The sequence below is a fragment of the Festucalex cinctus genome, chromosome 11 (assembly GCF_051991245.1).
Source record: "Festucalex cinctus isolate MCC-2025b chromosome 11, RoL_Fcin_1.0, whole genome shotgun sequence".
Lineage (NCBI taxonomy): Eukaryota > Metazoa > Chordata > Actinopteri > Syngnathiformes > Syngnathidae > Festucalex > Festucalex cinctus.
Window position 1 is genome coordinate 9036945 of NC_135421.1, and position 17504 is coordinate 9054448.

Genomic DNA, 17504 nt, shown 5'->3' on the forward strand with positions numbered 1-17504 from the left:
CAGTTCAGTTATTAGAGTTTCATGTTGTATGGCAAACTTTATATCAGATATTACACACACAAACATTAGTGCCTGGACATCATCTGTGCTCGAGATTCTTGTTCACGTCAATGACCGAGTCCTGAATAAACTTGAATCATTTTCTTTTCCTGAAAAAAAACTTCATAGTCCAACATGAAAAATAAAATTTGATAAAAATATTAAATGGTAAATGGAGTGCACTTTAATAGTGAGTTATCGTCATCATATGTACAGTATACAAAGCCATATTGACTTATTTCATTCAAACATATTGACTACATTTACATCCAATCAATATTTGGTTTCTGAAACAAATCGAGGTAACGCGTTCGTTTACATGCGTGGCCGACAGTTACTCTCGTTTACATGGTCATTTGTGCTCGTTTGGATCTCGACGTGCGGACAACGTAATTATGTAGACGTAATTTCCGCTTTTAACTTTCGACAGTCAATAAAAGACATTATATTCATGTCATTCACCATGCTAAATAAAGTAGTCGTTTTGTCCTCGCGTCATGTTTGTTCACAATGGCTTGAGCATTTGCGGTGGGTTACAGCACAGATTTGTATATATGTGTGTATAGGCACAAACTGTGGCGTTCTTTCCCTCGCCTTCCTTCCGCACCCCCCCACCCGCACATATGCGCCACCTCTTATTGGAGCATGAAGTCACATGACCGGGTAAACTGTGCACGCAGGGTGTCAAAGATTTTAGAGTCAAGAGCGTACGCCTCCACAACGGCTTGGTTTGGGAACCTCATTATGACTCGAATAGGAAAATTATTAATTGCAGTTTGTTTACAACAGCCAATCCACAACTTAATTTGAATTCAATTATATATAGAATATCAAGAATATGTCCGCTATATAATTTTTCCTTAACATTGCATGAAATTAATGGCAATTTCCTATTATCTTTTTTCCATTTGTTCATTACCGGTAAGTAAGTAAATAAATAAATAAATAAAATGAAACACAGAACAAGTCCCAAACAGAATTGTGGTTCAGTACAACTTCTTTTCAAGGAATACAATGCAAAGAATTACAAAGAAATACATTGAATCCAACTGTGCAACGTCAGTGAATCAGCAATCTCTGCAGAAGCCTGAAAATGACCCTGATTATTTAAGTCAGGCATGTTGGAGGAGGGAAGTATATAAAACATGCAGGATAGTTAGTTACCCATCCCAGCTCTAAAACGCGGCTTCTTTCCATACAACACGAATCACATGCAAAGCATCCCCCACTAGCCAGGAGATTACTCGATTCAGAAGACTTGTTGAATCGCTATGGAATTGTGGAGAAAAGTTGCTGAATCTATATAGAATTGCGGAGGGAAAGTATTACAATGCATTGACAAATCGATGTTTTTACCCACCCCTAGATGGTGGAAGACATCTGCAGGCCGTGGGTTTGATTCCTGTGGCCTTCAGCTGCCCCCAGACTAAACTGTCTCTGCGCTGGCCTAAATAAGGTGTGCTTGGCTGTCGCTGGGGGAGGGGGCGTCTACCACCTCTGTGCTCAAGCTTCTCAGTTACACGTAACACTCACACACACACACACACGCATACACACACACTCACTGTGTGCATCCCCCAGGCCAAATGGAACTCATATTTCCCACTTATGTGCTGGTCAGTGAACACCCCCAATCCAAGGCAGATGACTAGATCCAGAAATTCATCAGTTCTTTGAAGTTGCGTCATTTCAGTTTTGCAGATGGCACACTTTCTCCATAATCTGCTTCCTCCTCTGTAACTCTTTTGTGTTGAAATGCTCGCCATTTCTATTTCACAATATGCACGATTATGTGAGCAGTTTTCTTTTATCCAACGTATTGACTTACTGCACAATTATTTGGAGAACTGTCTGATTGATAGCAAGGGTCATAGCACCCTGTGCTGCATTTCACTTAGTTATTTTTAAATAGTTGGTATGTTGTATTGCTGTTTTTTTTAATGGAAAAAAATCAATACAATGATGTTAACGTGCATCTTACAATGGGAAAAAAAATACACTTTACTGGTGAGAGTGGCCCTTGTGAGGAATAAGCGGTCAAGAAAATGGATGGATGGATGGATGGTGAGAGTGGACTTCAATACTTTTCTATGTCATTGGGGCATTTTTTTTTTAATGAACAAGAAAATCCACATGCAGAAATCATTTTTTTCCCTACATTTGCCTCTTTTTTTTTTTTTCTGTAAATACTTTCTTCAGGCTTCTGAATTGGCTGAAATTGGCACCTACTAATTTTGAGGTTACTGCTTGACAATTTTTTTCTTGTACTCCTTTGTTTTTCTTGGTTGTATCAAAGATGTCTACGAGTAATTTCCACATGTACAGTACTTTCCAGGTTCTCTTGCTTCTTTATTATTTTATCATTAACAGTACTTGGTGCAACTGTACAGCTCACTTGACCTCTTTCTGGCAGTTTATAGTCACACATACATATGTACAGTAACTGCACTGAATAGCTGATATGAACTGTGAAATAATTTTGGACCTGGAACACACCAATAAACTAAATATTTATTCTGATTCCTTATTGGGGAAATTATGACACAGCTAATCAGGTTTTCTTCATGGTTTTGCTATGTGTGAATAAATGTAGTGGTTTCATTTCGTTCGTTCTTCAACAGTAGCACCGAAGTCATAAAGGATCGAGTTTTCGGCCCTTTTATGACAAAAACCAAAAGCACAGATTTTTTTCCCTCTTCAGCAGTACAGACACTCAGCCAAGTTGAGCAAAGAATTTGTTCAGCCTTGAAAATAACAAATCTAATCGCATCCAGATGAAAGGGTGAAAAAAATAATAATTGCAAGATGTTGAGTTGTTGACAGTCAATGATATGAGAGCTCACAATGCATTGTTAAACAACAAACATTAGTCCTCAAAGTTCAGCAAATTAACTGGTTCTTGGGCATATTAAAGATATAAAACAGTGTAAATGTAATGAGACAAGTGGAAACCAGGACTTCGGCATTGAAATCATTTGACCATCCTATAAAAAGAACAAATATGCAACTATAAGCAGATTTGTAGAGGCATTAGCCAATCCTTCCAAATGCTTTCTTGTAACTGTGACTCATGTTTTTTTTTTTTTAGGAAACATTGTGAAGGTGTCACAAGCACAGTCCTAAGACTGAAACTAGATCATTTCCAAAAGGAACCCATGAAGCACAATCTAAGCATCATTAAATCGTATGTATTGCATTTTATTACTTTAACTGTATGGCTCACTCACTCAAAAACAGCTTAAATTTGCTGCGATTGGCCTAGTAATAATTTTAGGCAATACTTCTTTGTGTTCGTTGTATGATGGCAATCTCTATATTTTTGACTTTTGGTTGATGAGACACACTTTCTTCCCTCCATTTGTGTATGGGTGGGTCTCCCTCAGGCGGGTCCCGCCCAAAACGAAAGAAAAGGTCAGAAGCAATTTTACGACTGGGTCTGTCCGGATGACATTTTGACAAAATTAGTTGTGACGGTTCAAAGAAGCGTTACTGATTTCAGCTGAGTCAGCAAATGACAACCTGGAAACTGATCAAAGGCTTGCAGTCCAGTCCTGAGGCTTTTGACTTTGGGGGTAGAGATGTGGTCACATAGACCCTACAGCCTCTATTTCTGAGAGAATTCCATCGAGGGTCCAAGGGAAGGTTGGAGACATGGAATCTGAGATGGCTATTTTCAAAGCCTTAACGCTAGAGGCAGCTGCCTGGATTTGTGTCATCAATGCCTTTTCTGGAAGACAAGTAGAGGGTCGCTTGTTGATCCAGTGGTGAATAGCAACTTCATTGGTTGTAGAAGTGAGAAAAACAGATGTAGGAGAAGTTACAGGAGGAAGTTTTGTAGAAACTTGACAGAGGTTCTGGCTCATCCGGAAGGAAATGTCGGGCTGAGAGATGCTTCTGTTGTCTTCATTAGTTAAGCTAGATTATCCAGATGGAGCTCTGAGTAAATCATCTTTGTATTGGAAACACAGTTATAGGAGTTTGTTTTGCTTCTGATTTTTACCCATCTTTCCTCACTTATTTACCTACAGTATGTTGACGTGATCTGCCAAAAATGAAACATACAAAGGTTAGCACTGCACACTTATAGGTTATTTAAACCCTTCAAATCGACTGAACTTTGGGGGTTAGGAGGACCCGGATCTTTAGCCAGGGAAACATCTCCAATTTGCCACTGGTGTATTCCTCTTAGAATCCTTCATTAGTCTCTTGAGGGGAAAAAAACACATTTTTCACATTGGCCAAAAATAGACACATCCTTTATAAGTGAAGGGGAAAGACTGGTTGCATATGAATCAGTGCCCCCTAAACTTTTGAGGGTTTACCTTGCTCAAAGAGCTTCTTTTTTTATACATTTTTTTTTCTTTTTTATGAGGCCCGCAAGTCATCTGTCTTTGGAATGTCACAGAATCCCCCCGCCCCCTTAGTGTTTCTGACTTTGCTCTTATTTTATCTCACTGGGAAGGATCCACACATTAAGTTGAAGTCATCTGTCATCTGCCATTTCAGATTGTATCTCTTCAGTTTTTATTTTTTTATTTTTATTCCCACAATCCAGATTCCATGCCACTGAAAAGTTACTAGTTTCATTTGAACTGACATTATTGTTGAAACAATGTTTTCCACATTTTATTTCAGGAGCAATAAAAACAAATGTTTTACAGCGACATTTGGTGACAGACACCACATATGTATGTTTTGATACATATCTATTAGCAATGCTGACAATCATGAAGTTTGTATTCGTAATCCAACTCTGTTTAAAACAAAATGTGCTTTGATCTTCTTTAGTGAGTTTGGAGTTTTCGCTCATCTTCAATAGGAGAATAATCTATGACCAACTATCCCAATATAAAGATGAAGAATGGCGCGCAATACATTAGTTTGTGCAGCGACTCTAAAAAACTGTTTTCACTGGTTTGGAACCATCCTGTGCATTTAATTATGATACATCAAAATCATCATGAAGTGTTTTTATTTTTATTGATTAATTTTTATTTTTTTTTACCAGACAGTAATACTATACATACAGCAAAGATAACCAACATGGTGCCCACGGCCATCATTTAGCTCCCGAAGGAGCTAATGAGTAGCCCCCATTTCTAAAATGGCTCATCAATGATGAGAAATTGTGATTTCCTAAGAATATTGTTAAATCATTTTGAAATTGTAAACACTGGTAGAGAGTTTTTGAACTTGTTTTGTATTGATATTGATCTGTTTCCTACCTTAAAGGAAGGCTCCTTTAATTTTACATGTATGGCTTGATCGGCAGTAAATAGTTAGTTTAGCTACGAAAAATGCATAAGAGCTGAAGAATACACCCTTATATTGATTTATTTAACTTTTCTTCAACATAGAAGTACTTCCGTGTTGGAACGCCCCCGAGTGGTGACGTAACAAGTGTGTATACTCGCTTGGCGAACAGTAGTTCACGCAGACATAACAACGAGGAGGACACAAACTGTCACTTATGCCTTTGTGTATTGCAAAATTTTGCAAGGCGTCGGCAAGGAAAAACCCGCGAGACCCCCCTTAAAAAAAAAAAAAAAAAAAAAAAAGAAAAAAAAAAAACGACTTGAGTAGACAATGGTTTGTTTGCTAAGTGCTGTCAACCTCCCGAAGGACAAGCAGGCGTGCGCGCAGCGAACATTTCAGGCATGAGGACTAAGAAAATATGTTACAATTTGAGATGGGGTACGCCACACGCCTAATACTAAAGCCCAACGCAGTACCGAGTATCTTTAAAGAACCAGACGTGGGAAATAATCAAGCCGATGGAGGATCTCTGGCGGCTACTTCCGCAACTGCTAGCAACACGGAGCCTTCACTCTCACAACAGCCGGCACAAATCGAGGTCTCCCTACGGCCACTGAAAGATCTCGGAGAAGCGAAGCAAATTTAAAGCGAAAGGTAGGCATGTTTCGTTATTATACTGCACGGACTGTTTTATTTCATAATTCATTTGAGTGTGAACATCGTCAAGTACGGGGACGAGGACGTTATGTTTTATTAGCTCGTAAGTTGTTTATACTTCACAAATTGACCATGTTCATAATCTTATTTTACCAAAAAATTTATAGAATGTGGATTAGTGTCATTATCATGTGTCGTGTGCGACGTACTACATTTGTGTTCTGTCCCGCTGTTCTTCCTGTGGTAACCAGCCTAGGTAACGGCGTCTCGCATTTCCTTACTTCATTCTGTCTATAAATAAACACGGTTAATACACAACCTTCTTGCAACCTTTCGTTTACATCATCGGGACGCTACGCAAAAAAAGAAAAGAAAAAAAACAGCTAGGGGAGGTTGGGCGCTGTAACGATGATACATTTAATTTTACTATTTTTTCTTTTTCCTGAAATAGTTCGTCAGTTCCACACGTTTTGCATTGCTCGTGCTGTGTGTCACTTTACCTGTTGGATATTGGCAGTTGAGATTGTCCGCAAGGAACCGATCCTCGAGTTCTTTCATTACCAGACAGCACACATTCATTAGCGGATTGTCCATTCCTGTGCAGCTCCCGCACCACCCCCCCGCCTGATTCACTCGTTCGTTAAAGTTTATTTTGTGCCCGAAAAGACCATCTGGCGCCACAACTTTCACATCCAAGGCAGACTTTCCTTCGGTAGGGTTATTTTGTCGTGTTGGATCGAAGCGATAAGGTTTAATCCTTCCGGGTTTGACGCTAGATGCACGGCTGCGTTGCATAGTGCTTCCATAGTGTAGCGTTTACACACTAGTGACGTAAACATCCGGGTTATTTAGTCACGTGTAACAAACATGCCGGCGTTCGATTCATTTTAACATCGGTTTAAAAGTTATTAAATGTACATAAAAAAATAATAACGTCACCAAATTAATTATTGAAAAAGTAGCAACTTTTTGCTGCTAAAAATGGATCAATAAGTAAAGTGTTCCTTTAATAAAGCTACCCATCCATCCATTTTCAATTCTACTTTTCCTTGGTTAAGGTTGCAGGGTGTTGGAACCTATCACAGCTCTGCTGACTTAGATGAAATGGGGGCTCCACTCTGAACTGGTCACCAGTCAGTTACAGGGCACATATGATAGACGCTATTCACAATGTCACTGATTGGGAACTGAGTTCATGCTGCCTGCACCGGTCAGACTTCTTGTTAGATCATTGTTGATAAATATGATCAGAAATCATTAATATGATAAATGTCTTCATATAGATGATGAATATTAATTGGCTGGTACCCCTGGAACACAGCCTCATAAAATTTAGACCCAATGTTTTGTTCTGTGGTGGAGATTTTCTGAATCGCAGCTCCCCGACATAAACAAGTCACACTACCAAGGTTGTTGACACTTGTTTCACCACAAGTGACGGGGATCTTCTTCCCTGTTCTGGTTATTGTTAGATGTCGCTCATCTCCAGTATGAATTCATTGAGGGAGGTGTGTTCTAATGCTGTATTATGTTTATTGCAGATATTGACAGTATTGTTAGCCAGTGGAGATGCCCAAACATGTGGAGTTTATAAAACATGGTTGTTGATTCAATGTGTCGTGTTGCTGAAAAAAAATGAAGGATACCCGGTGGGATACATTGTGGTTGACCTTGCTCTTGTAGTTCTGCAATGGAGTCACACCACCCTTCATCAGAGTGCCCGTTGGCGTTAGCTACATCCGGCGACTTTTATCAAACATTTACTTTTGCATGACCCGCCTTTCTTTGTTTGCACAATGGCGTTACATCAGGAGGGGGGTAAAACAGGGAGGCATTAATGTCGGTGGTTATATTTAGGTGACTCACATCCAGTCTGCTTAGCATGAAAGGAGCCATACGCACACGCTAGTGCCACCTGCTGACTATAAATTTGTTGTGTAGACAGCTGCTTGATGAGAAGTGTTGAGCAAAACGTATAACATTACATTCTCACTTTATTAAAATGGAAAACTAGTAGTTCATTTTTTTCCCCTTATGAATATTTATGCACTGGCCTATAAAATTCCAACGCCAGCTGTCAGAAGAAATGCCCTTCAGCCAGCAGACTTTACAGACTGCTGTGGTGTCCTACAAAAGAAATATGATCACACAATATTAATAATCCCCTCTCTTGTGTGTGTGTGTGTGTGTGCGTGCGTGTATTCAGGCTAACTGGATTGGCCCAAGCTGTGCTGTTGCAGAAGCTGGACTTGCAAGAGACAAAAGGTAATGTGCGCCAAGTATTTTGCATCACGCCATCACATGTCTGTGATGAAATTGTTATACTAAGTGTTGTTGGTTGCTGGGCTCTCCCGTCCCTACCATGTGAGCATCAGCTGGTATTAAACTCCCTTCACTTCCCCTCGAGATACAGAATAGATTTTCAAAAACAGCAGACATTAACATTGATTTAAGGCAGTATGTAAAGCAGCAGCAGCGAGGCGGCTTGCATGGGATTTGAGCGCATGGAATAGAATCATTTGTTCCATCACCTGACAGAAGCATGATCGAGACTCCAAGCTTGTGAAAGTAGTTGTAAAAGTTTAATTTTCAACTTCCCACATTCTAATCAGCCAACACTTGAAAAGCGTAAAGACACTAAAACATATGTATTAATCGTCATGCAGATATACCATGATAAAGAAACTTGACTTGAGAAATTCAAAAGGTGGCACGATAACAATTATGTGATGCTTAAATGAAACTTAAATGTAGGAATACGAAGTACCTTTTTTTTTAGGGGTGTTAAAAAAAATCGATTCGGCGATATATCGCGATACTACATCGCGCGATTCTCGAATCGATTCAATTAAAAAAAATCGTTTTTTTTTTTTTTCAGAATTGTTCATTCGGTAGTCTTACCGATTCAACGTCTTATCATCATTGCCTTTTTTTTTTTTTTTTTTTTTTGTGTGTGTGAATCGATTTTTAAACTTCCATTTTTAATGGAAAAATATTCAACAAAACGTCTGACTTCGGGTTAGGATTCGCACCTTGAGCATGGAAGAATGTTATATGAACGGAACATTAAGCCTTAATATTTTATTTTAATGCTGTTCAAACATGAAACAGATTACAACCTCTATAAGACTGAAATTTCAGATAAATAAATAATACATTTTCATATAAATCTTACACTCTACAAGCTTACTGATTAGTATTTTCTAAATTTGAATGAAAAAAAATCGCAACAATCGACTTATAAATTCGTATCGGGATTAATCGGTATCGAATCGAATCGTGACCTGTGAATCGTGATTAGAGAGAGACCGATAATCGGCCGGGCCGATATTTGACATATTGGTACATATCGGTATCGGTCTGTTTTATTAATCTGACGGCCGATATGAGCGATCCATTTAAAACTCCGTCTTTTCGCTTCGAATGCAGCCCCGAGAGCGTCTCTGTCTGTTATGGAGTCCAACTCCAGCAACGTAACGCCCATAGCAGCATTTGATTGGTTAGCCGTGCAAGAGCCAGAACCAATCAGTAGTGTATGCCGTGTATCACAGTAGCCGGTCACACACGCACCCACGGACACAACGCGAGACACATGCTTCGAAGGTAAGTTAAAAGAGAAGAGACTCCGCCGAACTTTTCACCATGATAAGCTAAACACATTTGAATTATGTTGATACGAATCGAATCGTCAGGTACTAGGCAATTCACACCCCTACTTTTTATCATCTCATATCGACAGAGAAGCAATGCGGGAAGATGTAAATATTTTGGGGTAATGAAGTGAGGCTTTTCGGTCATTTATTTAATGGAGACTTCTACTAAAATAACTAACATCACGTCATTGCCGCGCGTAATGAATACAGATGTCAACTTTATGCTTCACCTTTTCAAGTGGGACTAAATTAAAGTCAAATATGAAGTCAACACTGTTACTCAAAATCGTTTTGTAGATTCACGGACAATGGTCAGTAATCTCCCTTCCAAGTACTCACCCCGCTGGGCGGAGTGCATATTGGGCTTTTAATGGTCTGATACATGCAACCTGTCCATTCAGACTGAGGTCGCATTGAAGAAAATCCAATACGTATCTGATCTACATATGAAAGTGACCCAGGTTGGATTTGAAAAAAATCTAAACTGAGACATTCAGACTGTCATTAAAACAAACAAAAAATGAATTAAATAAATAAATAAAAGCGCCGGGGTCCCTCCAACGCTACTGCATAGCCTCCACTGGATCCGCGGGGAGGAAACGAAACACTTCCGCTGCCGGATCCGCGTGGAGGACCCGGAGCACATCTAGAGTCACCAGCGCCTGATGGCGGCGGGGCTACGCACAGCTGGGAAGCGTGCAACACATCTTCTGTCTATCCTTTCCACCACACTAAATCAACTCTCCGCTTTATACATTAAAGATGATAATAACTTATCTACTGTACTTCCAAAAAACCTCGGTGTTGTTTCCTTGTTTAGCCCCGCCGCTCGATGGCATTATGCAATAATGCAAATAGTGTCACTGTAGTAAATTGACGGTGTTGCACGCTAAGCTGTGTGAAAAAATGAAGTCTCACTGCTATCGGGCAACTCCAGATCTAATAAAGTTATATATATGAAAAAAATATCTATATAAAAAAAGTTTATCTGAGTACTGAGACAACGTCCGATTCTGATCGAATCAGCAACCATGTGATCGGGCCCGATTTCTGATCACGTGATCGGATCAGGACCCTAGCAGAATTTTAACATTTATTCTACAGTTGACTGGGAGCCAGTGTAAAGCCTTCAGGACTGGAGTGATATGTTCTGATGTTTTTGTTTTGGTCAAAACCCAAGCTGCAGCGTTCTGAATGAAGCTGCTGCCTATGTGAGAGAGTCCAGTCAAAAGGGCCGTTAGAATAATCGAGTCTGCTGGAGATAAAAAGCAATCAATAAGCTCCTCTTGGTCTGCTTGGAGCCTGCAACCTCAACACAATAGATAGAACGCATTATATCCTCAACTATCTTGTCTGTGTTTATGAAGTCTTGTGGATGAATTAGTCTGGGGCTGAAATGAAACAGTGATGCACACCTCAATTTAGTGTGTGCATGTATATTCCCATGCCAGCCAATACACTTATGAATACACAGTGTACATTCACAGGGTGCCTGTTTGAGGTTTGAGGGCGTGTGCGTGGTTCTTCATTTTCTATGAGGAGCCTCTTGCATGTGGCTAAGATGAAATTCAACTGAAGTGAAGTCAAGCGCATTTGAGGGGCAGCATAGCATTTTCGTCACTCTATTTGTTCGGTGTAGTGCATTAATGTTTGGCTTTGTATGTCGGAACGAGCCGTTGACATTTTCTTCAAGCGTTGTTCCAAAAGGACTAAACTGCGTAGCCTCTACTGCCAGCAAAAGGTCACAATTTCAATGAAAGCAAGGAAGTACAAGGCTCCACTGTACTATGTTGTATTTTGATCCTTGCTCTCAAACCACCTAATTGTAGCTTTCGCCAGTGTTTTCCACAAACACACTCTCATGCACTTTTGAGTGCTAACATGCTGAGCAAACTCATTTTAGTGGGTCTTGTGGATACTACAGTTACCATCTCATTTGTATCATGTTCAAATTTACCCCAAAATTAAATAGTTACTCAATGAGAGAATGAGGTCTAATCCGGTAGATGCAGGCATCCGACAAATTAAACAGACATGACAAAATTAGGCTGTTGAAAAGCACTGATTGTCCTTGTATGTGTGAAGGTCAACAATGATCTCCAACAGACTTTGTGGCACCTAAATATTGAATGACTGCTGAGTGTTTTCTTTCTCAGTCAATGCCAGGATAGAATGGTTATCGTTAGGGGTGTGAATTGCCTAGTACCTGACGATTCGATTCGTATCACGATTCACAGGTCACGATTCGATTCGATACCGATTAATCCCGATACGAATGGTCACGATTCGATACCGATTAATCCCGATACGAATTTATAAGTCGATTGTTGCGATTTTTTTCCATTCAAATTTAGAAAATACTATCAGTAAATTTGTACATGTACACTGTAAGATTTGTATAAATATATTTATCTAAAACTTGAGGCTTATAACCGTGAGCCACTGTACACAAACAGTTTGCAATCTGTTTCACATTTGAACAGCATTAAAATAAAAATATTAAGGCTTAATGTGCCGTTCATATAACATTCTTCCATGCTCAAGGTGTGAATCCTAAAAAAAAAAAAAAAAAAAAAAAAAAAAAAAAAAAAAAAAAAAATCGATTCTGCCAATTATTGAATCGATTCGAGAATCGCGCGATGTAGTATCGCGATATATCGCCGAATCGATTTTTTTTTAACACCCCTAGTTATCGTATATGTAGGCTTTGAGCCTGCCCTCTCAACAGTCTACAGTTCCATAGCCGCTTTCATACAGTATGTTGTAGAGTCCCCCCCCCTCCCCAAGTCCCTGTTCAAACAGTTTGAAACTGTTGGGCGGTTAACTAATTAATTCAAGTTCATGTTTTATTTGTTCTTATATACGTATTCTTCCTTTTGGGGCAATCCTCCAACAACATAGCATCTCATTTAATTTTCATGCGGATTATACCCAAATTTACATGCCACTCAAGCAACAACTTACGTACTATGCAAAACAGCTTTGAGTATGTTGAGGAAATAAGGGCATTATTAAATAAAGAATGATCAAATAAGGCATTATAAAAAGCCTTGACATCCTGTTTTTTAATGACAGAAGGACTGAGGTCATGTATTTTGGACTTACTGATGCCACCACACTTCTGACATAATACTTGAAACTCAAAGTTCTCAAGTAGGGCTGCAAGTCTGCAACGAACAATTATTTCAGTAATAGATTAATCTGTCAATTTATTTATTTTTTAACATGTTTTTTCAACTGCCCTCATGTCTTCCCTCACAGCCTTCTCCTTGGTCTTCCTCTTGCCCTCTTGCTGGCAGCTCAATACTCATCATCCTTTTACCGACATACAGTACTCACCATCTCTCCTCTGGACCTGTCCAATCCATCTCATATCTCTCTAACGACTCCCCAATATCTAACCTTGGCTTGTCCCTCTGAAGAACTCATTTCTAATCTTATCCGTCCTGGTGACTCCTAAAGAAAACCTCAACATTTTAATTTGCGCCACCTCCAGCTCTGCTTCCTGTCGTTTCTTCAGAATCACTGTCTCTATACCTTGCCACTGTCTTATAAACTTTCCCCTTCGTTTTAGCTCTTCCATCACATAACAACCCTGACACTTCCCTCCACCCGTTCCAACCTGCTTGCATCCGTTTCTTCACTTCCTTACCACATTCACCATAGCTCTGGAGTATTGACTCTGAGTATTTAAAGTCTCCACCCTCGCTATCGCTTCTCCCTGTAGCCTCACTCGTCCTCCTCCAGCCCTTTCATTGAAACACATTTTGTTTGTCTTGTGTGAATTGTCATTCCTCTCCTTTCCAGTGCATCCCTCCACCTTTCTAAATGCTCCTCCATCTGGTCCCTGCTTTGACTGTAGCTCACAATGTCATCTACAAATATCATGGTCCATGGGGATTCCAGTCTAACCTAATTTGTCAGCCTATCCATTACTATTGTTTAGAGGAAAGGGCTTCAAGATGATACCTTGTGCTGTACCACCTTCATCTTAAAAGGATAGTTCGGATTTTTTGACATGAATCTCTATTTCATCCTCACCGCCAGTGTGTGCGATCATCACTGAATTAACCCTGACAGCGTTCTGTGACACAAGAGGAAAATAGTCCAGCAAGTTGGCTGGGGTCACCTAAATAAAGCGTTTTTCTTCTGAAAACAATTTGTGTACATTTCCATACAAAACTCCCTTCCGCAAAAAAGTCAGACGCCATTACCACCGGGCACTAGTTTTCTGTTCGTTCGTACCACTGCACGGCGCCCCACATACAGCTGATAGACGCACACTAATCTACAAGTTGTTTGTCTTTTTGAAGGCGGAAGGCGCGCGGATCAGCTGTCTGCAGCGCGTCGATCAGCTGTCTACAGGGCGACGCGCAGTGATACGAACGAACAGAAAAGTAGTGCCTGGCGGTAATGGCGTCTGACTTTTTTCAGAAAGTAGTTTAGTGTGTAAGGTTTGAAAGATTTAATGGAGTTTCAATTCAAACAAATATTATTTGAGATACAAGTGTTTTGAGCTACGAATGTGGTCACCTTATCCTCTGGGAACAATATCAATACACCAGCATGAAGTATCCACATTGCCTTCCTTTTTCTGTAGTAACTCCATGCTTGTTTATGCTGAGAAACACATTGGTAGCTTTTTTGGGGGAGTCGTGGCATTTTGAGTTTGTTTGTTTTTTTTCTCCCACATTTATGACTTGGTTCATTTTTACATGGTTGTGGTTTGAGTTCAAAGCCTAGTGTATCCCTTCATTTTCCTATATATTGTAATGTATCACAGACAGGTTTTATTCCAGTAAAGTGATTATTGTGTCTTTGCTATATCGTGACACAATTGAAAAGTGTGATAATAGCGTGTCGTGAGCGACATATTTTCCAGCTGTACATGGAAGACATCAGAAAAATCCAGATGATGGCCGTTGCGGTAGTTTATGGTCGTCCACCGCCATGCATGTCTAATTATGTAGCCCCTGCCAAACGCATTTAGCGATGCTTACTAACAAAGGCCACACAAGGAGGAGAAAGCATTGTGGAGTCAACACTTTGTCGGCGGGCCCATCGTTTACATCATCATCGCCGCCTTTTTGTTCATGTCTGCAACAACCAAAAGAGAAGGCCAAAATCTGGCACATGCGTCTTGTTTTGTTTCATGTTACACAGCAGCTCCGCAGTCCTGGGAGCAGCTGAGATCAGTCTGACAAACACAATAGGGGGTAATTTGGGCAACAAATATGGCATGAATGCAAACGTCCATACTAGTGAATTGTTAAGTGCGCTAGTGTGTGCAAGGACTTGCTGAGCAATCAGAATGATAATGTGGGAGCAAAATGCTCCATGCATCGATCTTGACTCGAGGAGTGTGCGGAAGCGAAGGATCAGCTTGTCTCTCCTTGGTTCCCTCTGGTTTAATCTCCCCTCCTCGCATCGTGTAAGAAGCAGGGCAAGGAGGAAGAGGAAATGATGTCATCCTCCCATGCTCAGTCTCAAGGGTAGTGATATCATTGTTGATGGATCCACAGGCTTTCACATCCTCTGCTTCTGCTGCTCCCCTTCCTTCATTTTCTTTGATACAGGTCCGCTAAAACATCTTTATCACATATCCGTCAAGGCCCTTTTGGAACATATTGGTGACATTATGTAACAATATTCTAACCAATTACAAGACATTTTCACCTTGCTCTTCAAAATGAGGCTTTTTCCAATGTCGACTGTGTGTGTGAAAGAAAGTATTGATACAGCATAAGATGTTTGAATTCAAACAACCGATTTTGCGGACTTCAGGGTATTATCAGGTAGGAAGGCAGCTGTAGGGATGGCGGAAAGCCAAAGTTAAACTCTTATTCCCTTTTGAAAACAATTGTCCAATAAGTCCTCAACTCCACACTCGTTATTTTGTTTGGTCTTACCTTGTCTAAATTATTGCAAAATACATTACTAAATTACTAAGTATGGTGCAACACATACAAAACTTTACTAAATCCACTCTTTATACTATGAAAAGAGCCATTTAGAATAGTCTAACGTAGGGATCAGAATCACACCAATCACCTATTTTTCTACAATAACAATAATGAATAATATTGTGGAAACAGCACAATGTCTTTATTTACAAAACCAGGAAAAAAACTATTACCAAATAATTTACAGGGAATGTTTCAGGAACGGTATAAACTACGAGATAAGGCAAATTTTAGTACTAAAAAATGCACAACTACAACAACAACAAAAAATCATAACAAACGATGGTGTGAGACTGGAATTGAAACAATGTTCAAATATCAAGTTTAAAAACAATAAACATTATCTTTTCAAAATATGAGGACAAAGTAGTTACAATATGTATTATATGACAAAAGTATATTTATATTATATAGTTATTTATTGTTTTTCTTTCCATTATATAATTTTTGTATTATTGTGATAGCGTTTTTTATTTATATATATATATATATATATATATATATATGTATGTGTGTGTGTGTGTGTGTGTGTGTGTGTGTATGTAATACGTATGTATATATATATATATATATATATATATATATATATATATATATATACATGCGCACACACACACACACACACAACAAGGGCCGCACAGTTAATAATATATTGAAAAAATATCAATATTGCAATATTGGCCTATATGATATGCATATCGCAAAGACGTGCAATAAGTTTCTTATGGAATGGTATGCTTTTATCTGAATTTGACCAGACACAAACTTAAATGTGCATCGTCATCCAATAGAGATTTAACTATACATTGAAAATAGATTTAATATTGATGTAAACTGGTTAAAATATGCATCGAGGTAAGAAAAGTAAATGAATTGATTCGCATGTTAACTGGTAGAAAGACTGGGGGGACTGCGATTGGCTGGCAACCAGTCCAGGGTGTACCCCGCCTACTGCCCAGAGCCAGCTGAGATAGGCCCCAGCACCCCCCGCGACCCTTGTGAGGATATAGAAATGGAAGGATATGAATTGTTTACAATGAATAGGGAAAACAGAAGGGGAGGAGGAGTTGCAATATATGTTGATAAGGTTTTCAAATGTAGTAAAATTGAACATCTAACTACTACTGTGGATAATGTAATGGAATGTGTAACTATTGAAGTTCATATAAAAAATATGTCAAACGTAATTATAAGTTGTATATATAGGACACCAGGATCATGTCTTGATACATTTAACGATAAGTTAACAGATATCCTTAGTTATACAAATGATAAAAAATTGCGAATATTGTGTGGTGATTTTAACATTGATTTATTAAATCCTAATGGACATCAGAAAACAACTGATTTTATAAATATGATGTATAGTAATAGTCTATTTCCTGTTATTATAAAACCTAGTAGAATAACAATCGATACAGCTACACTAATTGATAATATATTCACAAATAAAATTGACCTTAAAATAGAAAGTGGACTCCTTATTAATGATATAAGTGATCACCTCCCGATTTTTGCAATTTTTTATGATTATTTTGATAAAAAAATGAAGCCGATTACTTACACATTTGAAACTAGAGCAAGAACAACACGCTCCATGGCTGCCTTTAAGTTGGATTTAGAGAAACACAACTGGTCTGAGGTTTATTCAAATAACGATCCTGATATTGCATATAGTGAATTTCAGTCAACCATTATTTCTCTATATAATAAACATTGTCCATTAATTAAGATTACAAGAAAGTATAAAGGTCCAAATAAGACATGGATGACAAAGGGGATACAGAATGCATGTAAAAAGAAAAATAATTTATATAAAAGATTTATTAAATTGAGAACTGTGGAAGCTGAAACAAAGTACAAGATCTATAAAAATAAATTAGCAAATATTATTCGAATAAGAAAGAAAGATTATTACTATGAATTATTAGAACAG

The 17504-nt window shown here is 38.9% G+C and overlaps 1 protein-coding gene across 2 annotated transcripts in view; it reads left to right on the plus strand.

Moving 5' to 3' along the window:
• The window catches only part of raph1a (Ras association (RalGDS/AF-6) and pleckstrin homology domains 1a), a 75580-nt gene that overhangs the window by 15115 nt on the left and 42961 nt on the right, over nucleotides 1–17504 (plus strand). For both annotated transcript variants that reach the window (XM_077536832.1, XM_077536833.1), the window contains exon 2: nucleotides 8159–8217. The gene's annotated coding sequence lies outside the window, so the exon portion shown is untranslated. The remainder of the gene's footprint in view (nucleotides 1–8158; nucleotides 8218–17504) is intronic.